The sequence below is a fragment of the Ailuropoda melanoleuca genome, chromosome 6, assembly GCF_002007445.2.
Source record: "Ailuropoda melanoleuca isolate Jingjing chromosome 6, ASM200744v2, whole genome shotgun sequence".
Lineage (NCBI taxonomy): Eukaryota > Metazoa > Chordata > Mammalia > Carnivora > Ursidae > Ailuropoda > Ailuropoda melanoleuca.
The window spans coordinates 15,754,082-15,761,304 of NC_048223.1; the positions used below are offsets into that span (position 1 = coordinate 15,754,082).

The window sequence follows — 7,223 nt, forward strand, 5'->3', positions numbered from 1 at the left end:
TTTTGACAATGAAAGCCAGTTCACATGTATGACATGATGAGAAGGGGAAGAGAAGTTAGGAATACAACAGCAGGTCAGTTTAACCATCATTCCTGATCCCCTAGCTTGTAGGTAGGACTTGTGGTGGTGTTCTGCACCTCCTGGGGTATATGAAAGCTCAACAAGTAGGAACAGTATCCTCAAGGCCAGTGCAGGCCCAACTATTCTTCCCAGAGTTTGTCGTGTGTGTTAAGGTTTTCCTGAGAAAGAGAACCAACAGATATACAAATAGATTTATTATGGAGGCTGAAAAGTCCCAAGATCTGCGGTCACCAAGCAGAAGACCCAAAGAGCTGATGAGTAGTTCCAGTCTGAGTCCAAAGACCTGAGACTGGATGGTGTGAGTACCCGGAGGAAAGACAGCAGGCTCAAGCCCCAGGAGCTGATATTTCTGTTTGATTCTGAAGGCAGGAAAAGACTAATGTCCTAGCTCAAAGAAGTCAGGCGGGAGGAGGTCCCTGTTACTTTTTTTTCTATTCGGTCCTTCAGTGGATGGGATGAGACCCATTCACAAAGGGAGAATCCATCTGCTTTATTCGATCTCCGATTCAAATGTTAATCTTGTACAGACTTGTACAGACACACTGAGAATAATGTTTGGCGAAATGTCTAGGCACTCTAAAACTGTCACACTGTGGCTACCTCTGAGAGTTTCCAAGATGACTTTGGGGACACATGGACAAATTTACCAATTTGGGTAAGGTATTTAACTTCACCGTGCCTCCATTTCCTCATTGTAAAGGTGGTAACAGTTCCTCTCTCACTGGGTTGTTTTAAGGATTAAGTGAGTTAATATTTGTGAAGTGCTTAGAACCATGCATGGCAAATTATAAGTGCAACATGTGTTTAATACAATTTTAACATATTTCAACAGCTTTGTATTTATTTTGATGTGTAGTAGAAGGAGATACAAGTGGCATGATTTCAAGGATATTTTTGCTTAGGATGAGGCAAAATAAAAAAACGGTAGGTTGATTACAAGACAAATAGTAAGTAAATACCGGTATGTAGCCCTTGTGATAGGGAAAGTGAATGATTCAGTTTGGGAAATACTGTGGACAACAAAGAAATAAGATAATATGTAGGGTAACCAATGAAACCCAGCACAGTTTCCTGGGGGAATTCATGGGACGCAGGACCTGCAGTGCTGAAACCAGGAGAATCCGCTGCAAATCAGGATGTTTAGTCTACTTATATGTAATGTGGAATTGTATAACATTTCTGGACATTAGAGACCATTTGGAGTTCCATTTTCCTTTTCAACTAATGAACTCTTGAGCTGGGTTAGAAGCAGCAGCTGGTTCACAAGTAGATGCTCATAAAATTCTGACAGAGCAAGCGGGATTTGGATCATATGAGGACAGTGAAGTTGGCTGATACATCTGAGAGACAGTTTTCTTTGACAGCACCAATAAAGTAATCAATAAGAGAGAAGCCACTCAACTGGTCAGCACCAAATGAACAGATTCTTTCTCTTCTCTTCTTTATCTAAATCATGTGATTACCCCTTCTTTCTCACAAAAATCTTGTGCTTTCCCACAGGAGTAGCACCCTTTTCTGACTACTCCATTCTGAATCTGTGCATCCCAAATTGCAATTCTGACACCCCCGATAAAGGCCCGTGTTCTCTTTCAGTTTCCCCTCTCTTCTCAGTTGACAGTAAGTTTGATATTTATCCCACAAATAGTCACACATTATTCCTGGCACGATGGGGGTCCAAGGAGCTGGTAGTAGGAGGAACCTTGGTTCTGATACTGCTTTGATATGCCTGTGACTTATTTATTTATTTATTATTTATTTTTTAAAAGATTCCCATCCATTTATTTGAGAGAGAGAGAGAGAGAGAGCAAGCTGGGGGAGGAGCAGAGGGAGAGAGAGAATCTCAAGCATACTCCTTGATAAACTTGGAGCCCAATGCCGGGCTTGATCCCAGGACCCTGGGATCATGACCTGAGCTGAAACCAGCTGAGCCACCCAGATATCTCCGTGACTTTAAACAAGGGTCTTCAGCTTCCCTCCATCTGTGTTTCTTGGCAAAACAAGTGGTTGGAATAAATGATCTCCAAGTCCCTCCCAGTGTTGGTTCTTAGGTATGAAGCACACGCTACATCTGCTGCTGCTAAAATCTCAACTCCACTGATGTTCTAGGTGAGAAAAAAACAGTGAGCAAAGCATGCATTGTGATTCTTTTCTGGGCTCTCAAATCCAGCCTGGGGCAGAGGAGAAAAAGAATGGAATGGAGTTTCTCCCCTCTCCTGAACTCCCAACCAATCATAACATTGACACAAAATGAACAGCCCAAACTTAGGATCCTTTGAAAAGACCTGAAAAATGTATGTGGTCTGGGAAAGCAGCAGAGGAGAGACTTGTCAATAGGTTCAAACATGCAAGATTTCCATAAGAAGGACTTGAACAGTTTATTAGGGTAAGAGATGTCTTTATATAAAGCCACAAAATATAGGTGGCTTTAATTGCAATTGTGTTTGGAAGTTGAAAAGGAATCTTTGGTGGTAGGTAGAAGCAGGATAAATAATTTGCTTAATTGATTAAAGGCTGTTGTTTGGAGCCTTGTTTCTCTTCATTCAGTGACCTTTTGGAGTTAACAATATTCCAAGCTCCAGGCAAGTTATGTTGCATAAGAATGTAACTCACTGACCGTCTGTTTTTGTAAGATTAAAATCATCTTACAGTTAGGGCTTGGAAAAGCTATCTCACACCAATCGTTATTTATATATATTTTTTCCAGGATCAATTTAATGTAACAAATATCTATTGAGGGCCAGTTATGAGCTCAGTTCTGTGAAGTCATGAAAAGGAATGAGAATCTCAGTTGCTAGGAGTCCTGGCTATAAAGGAAGTGTGACAGGAATCCATTCATCGTCATTATATTGATGTTGCCATTTGTGGAAACCCTGAAGATTTTTACCTGGCACTGAAAGTTGCTTTATGTGAGACAGGGTGGGCTCTGGGTATTGGGAAGTCTAAGAAGAATTTCTGGGCTCTGAGAGCTTAGTTCTCAGGAATCCTGTCTTTTTTCATAATAAACTTCTAAGGCTTTTAATGCCCAGACTCCTTCCAGGCAGCGTTCTCTCTAATTATAGCTCCCCTGAGTCATTGGAGGTTTTAGAACCAGAGAGTCGAGAGAGAGATAGACTATAAAAACAAGCTTATATCACTGGGGGTATAGCTCAGGGGTAGAGCATTTGACTGCAGATCAAGAGGTCCCTGGTTCAAATCCAGGTGCCCCCTGTACACTGGAGTTTTTGCTTCAGAAGGTTATGGAGTGACTTTGGCTCTATTATTTTCTGTAGCCCACGGCCGAATAATAAGAATGTCCTTTGTGTATGTGCCAGGCACCAGTCTGAATTCTTTGCATCAATTATCTCCTCTATTTCCCTCCAAAATTTTACAAGATACGGACCATACCATCAGTGTCTTCATTTTGTATGAGGAGACAGACAGACTTGCAGATGCTCAGTAATTAGCTAATGGTCAAAAATCTACAAAGAGAAGGTCTAGGATTTGGACTCAAAATACATATCCTCAATGACTTCATGATGCTCCTTGTACCATTCCAGTGTTAAAAGTTTTGTGACAAAATTCCACTTAGTAATGCTCCCAAGGTGCCAGGATTGTCCATCCGGTTTTAGAAACTTTTGGCTGCAGGGTCAACCCAGCGGCTTAGTGAACATGCCCACACTGTGCAGTGCCCCGGGGGAAGGAAGTCTTCATTCACAGAACACTGCTAGGGCTGAGCATGAACTGGCCGAAGTTTAGGGAGTTGTGCTCTTTTCCTGCTCTAAAGCTCTAGGAATCTCTATTACCTTTCCTCCCCCCATTCCTTTCCTGCAGCCCACATGCCCAGCGTGGGTGCCTTCATGCAGGACCCAGGTGTGGGCCAGAGGTCAGACCTGAGTCTGAGTCTAACCCCTGCCTGCAGCCCAGGCCACACTGTGTCTTTAGAAGAGCCTGAACAGCGCACAGAGCGCTGACTAGGAGCCAGGACTGTGCAAAGTGGGGACCCAAAGGTGACTGAGGCACGGCCCCGGCCTCAGTGTGCTCTCCACCAGGACGCAGGCCTGCAAAGTACACAGTCAGAGGGGTGGGACATGCAGGGAGCCGTGCCAGGGTCGGGCATGTGGAGGAGGTGATGCCTTCCGTCTAGAGGAGGGGAGGTTAAGGGAGGCTTCCTTGAGTTGCTGATGGCAAATCACAGTTTCCAAGATGAATAGTATCTCACAGGACAGAGGGTGGAGTGGTGGAAGGGGCATGGGGAGTGGTGGCTGAGTTGCAGGTGGACGAGGCTGCCTGGGCTGAGGCTGGGGCCAGACAGATGCAGGTGGCGGCAGCTGGAGCACAAAACAAGATAGGGGAGGGTCAGAGGATAAAGTTGAAGAGGCAGGTAGGGACCCACATGGAAAGAACTCTGCCTGTCGCGCCAAGAGACTTGGAGTTTCTCGGGAAGGCAGTTAAAGGGCCTTGACCTAGATAAACTCCGTTTTAAAGCAGGCTGCTGTGGGAGCAGCAGGGGGCGGCTGGGAGCCTTGGAGGCTGGGAGGCCATTTAGGGGGTGGTGGCACTGCCAGTGTAGGGGTGGGGATGGACCTAAGTGACGCCAGAGCTAAAATCAGCAATACCCAGTGATTAGCTGGAACTGGAGAAGAGAAGGTGAGAGAAGCCCACGGTTGTAAGCATTTTGACCAAATGACAGAGTACATGATGGTGTCACCAACCGGGATGGGGAGGAGGCTGTGCATATGGTTAAGGAGGCAGGTCTGGCACTGAGCCCCGAGCAGTGGGCATCCCGGCCTCAGTGCCTCCAAGCTGTGTGACCACTCTGTGCTTCAGTTTCCCTACCTGCGAATCCGTATGCTGATATTAATACCTGTTTTATGGCATTTTTGTAATGATCCCCTGGGAAGTTATGGGTAGAACCTTTAGGACCGTGTCTGGCACATAACAAGTGTCCAGTAAATATGAGCTGTTATTATTACAACAAAGCAAATTTAGGAAGAGGTGCAGGTTTGGGCAGGAGGTGACACGTTTGTTTTGGGGCACAGCGGGTGTGAACACTGAGGTTCCGGTAAGGCCTCAGAGGGGAGCGGCTGGGAACGGGTACCTGGGCCCTCCGAGAGCGGGTGAGCTGAAGCACCAGCTGCTGTTCGCTCCTCAGCTTCATGGAGGCGACAGGGCTCTTCAACAAGGATGTGTTGCAATGGCAGAGATTTCTTTGGCCTTTCTTCTCAGTCTCAGGGATACACAAGATTAAAAATCCTCAGACTGAAACTGAAGGGAATTGGAATCAGAGGTGTTAAAGGTGAATTTTGGACTTTGGAATATCTTGTTGTTGTTGTTGTTTGACTGTAAACTATGACAGTTCATCCTGGATGAGGTCCTTTTTGAAAATCTGATGAAAACATACACAATATCCAATACATGCACACACACAACATTTGCCTATAATTTCAGAGTTATACCTGAACCTCTGAAGTTTCTGGATACACAGTTAAGGTTCTCTCCTGGTCCAGTACTCGTTGGTGACCCGTCATACTTAAAACATTCATCGGTGTGGGGGTGGGGGTAAAAACATTTATAGATGTGTCCAGAGATTTCTGGGCAGTTGGTAGTGTATTTTAAAAACTGGAAAATCATACTGAGAATTACACTGAGCTTTAGGTGCTGGGAAGAGAACGAGCATACATGTTCTGGGAAAAGCAGGAGCTGGCGTGTGGCTGGAAGCGAATGGAGAATGCATTTAAATCCAAGAAGAATCTCAGCTGTAAAAGGTATTTGTGAAGTATGATGTAACTCATAGAAGTGAAGTAAGTGTTTATGTGAAGCTTATTGCCATCAGGGGGTATAGCTCAGTGGTAGAGCATTTGACTGCAGATCAAGAGGTCCCTGGTTCAAATCCAGGTGCCCCCTTTGTGATCTTTTGCTCTTCTTGGCGGCCTCTTTAAAACACTGGGTCTAGGGTGAGGCAAGAATGTGCCTCAGGCTCAAAATTTAAGGCTGTGCTCCCTCTCATGCAAGTACTTTAGCTTGTTAATTCCCTCACTGTAGAGCTGTGTGCGTGTAAATTCACCCCTCTTTCAACATATACACACAGAAACACAGTCATCCACCCGGAGACATATATGCACACACCCCACACACCAAATGTCTCCCGACCACATACACACACCCAGACGCACACAGCATCACACAGACTCACCAACAGACATACATACACACATACACACATGCACTTTCTCACAGGTACCTTTATTTTTCCTTTCTATATATTCAGTCTTATTAACCAGACCCTTTCTATATTCCTTTCTCCAAACTTTTCATCATTTAATAGTTTGGATTTACAGAAGAGTTGTAAAGAGAGTATAGAGAGGTCCCGTATACCCTTTGCTCAGCTTCCCCTACTGTTAACATCTTGCATAACCACAGCACATTAATCAAAACTATGAAATAAACATTGGTGCAACATTATTAACCTAAACTTAGATGACATTCAGATGTCACCTATTTTTCCACTAATATCTTTTTCTCTGTTTCAAGATTCAATCCAAGATACCATATTGCCTTGAATTATAATGGCTCCTTAGTTTCCTTCAATTTCTGACAGACTTTCTGTCTTTCCTGGTGTTGATTTTTGTTTGTTTATTTGTTTGTTTTTATAATCTTAACACTTTGAAAAGTCCTGGTCAGATATTTTGTAGAATGCCCCTCGCTTTGGGTTTGTCTGGTGTTTTCCCATGCTTAGACAGAGGTTATGGATTTTGAGGAAGAACATCACAAAGGTCCTGTGCCCTTGTTGTCCTGTCTTACTAGGGGTAGAAGAAAAACACTGCAAAAATTTAGGAGTCTGCTACCTTGTAAAATTTTAAAAGTGCAATGGCTGAGGCTTGTCAGGATATGCCTCCTACAGTGAGATTCCCCACAGAATGAAGTACATCACTGAGTGGGTCTCTGATTTTGGCGTCAATGTATTTGGATGGGCTTCTCTGGTATACCTACTAGATAACAATAACCTGTAAGATTGTCAGGTTTTTTGGTGGATCCGAGAACAAGAAAAGGGTCTGCACTCAGTCCAGGCCATGGGAAAAGCTGCTCCTCCACGTGGGTATTATGACTTAGTCTTGCAAGTCCTGCAAGTATAAGTGGCAGCCCAAGCTCGGTTAATTCACCTT

At 44.3% G+C, this 7,223-nt stretch overlaps 2 non-coding genes across 2 annotated transcripts; both read left to right on the plus strand.

Annotated features, from left to right (window-relative positions):
- Positions 1-3,216: 3,216 nt before the first annotated feature.
- On the plus strand, positions 3,217-3,288 carry TRNAC-GCA. Its single transcript has one exon. It is a non-coding gene; the product is annotated as a tRNA-Cys (tRNA).
- A 2,604-nt stretch (positions 3,289-5,892) lies between these two features.
- On the plus strand, positions 5,893-5,964 carry TRNAC-GCA. The gene has a single exon. It is a non-coding gene; the product is annotated as a tRNA-Cys (tRNA).
- Positions 5,965-7,223: the final 1,259 nt, after the last annotated feature.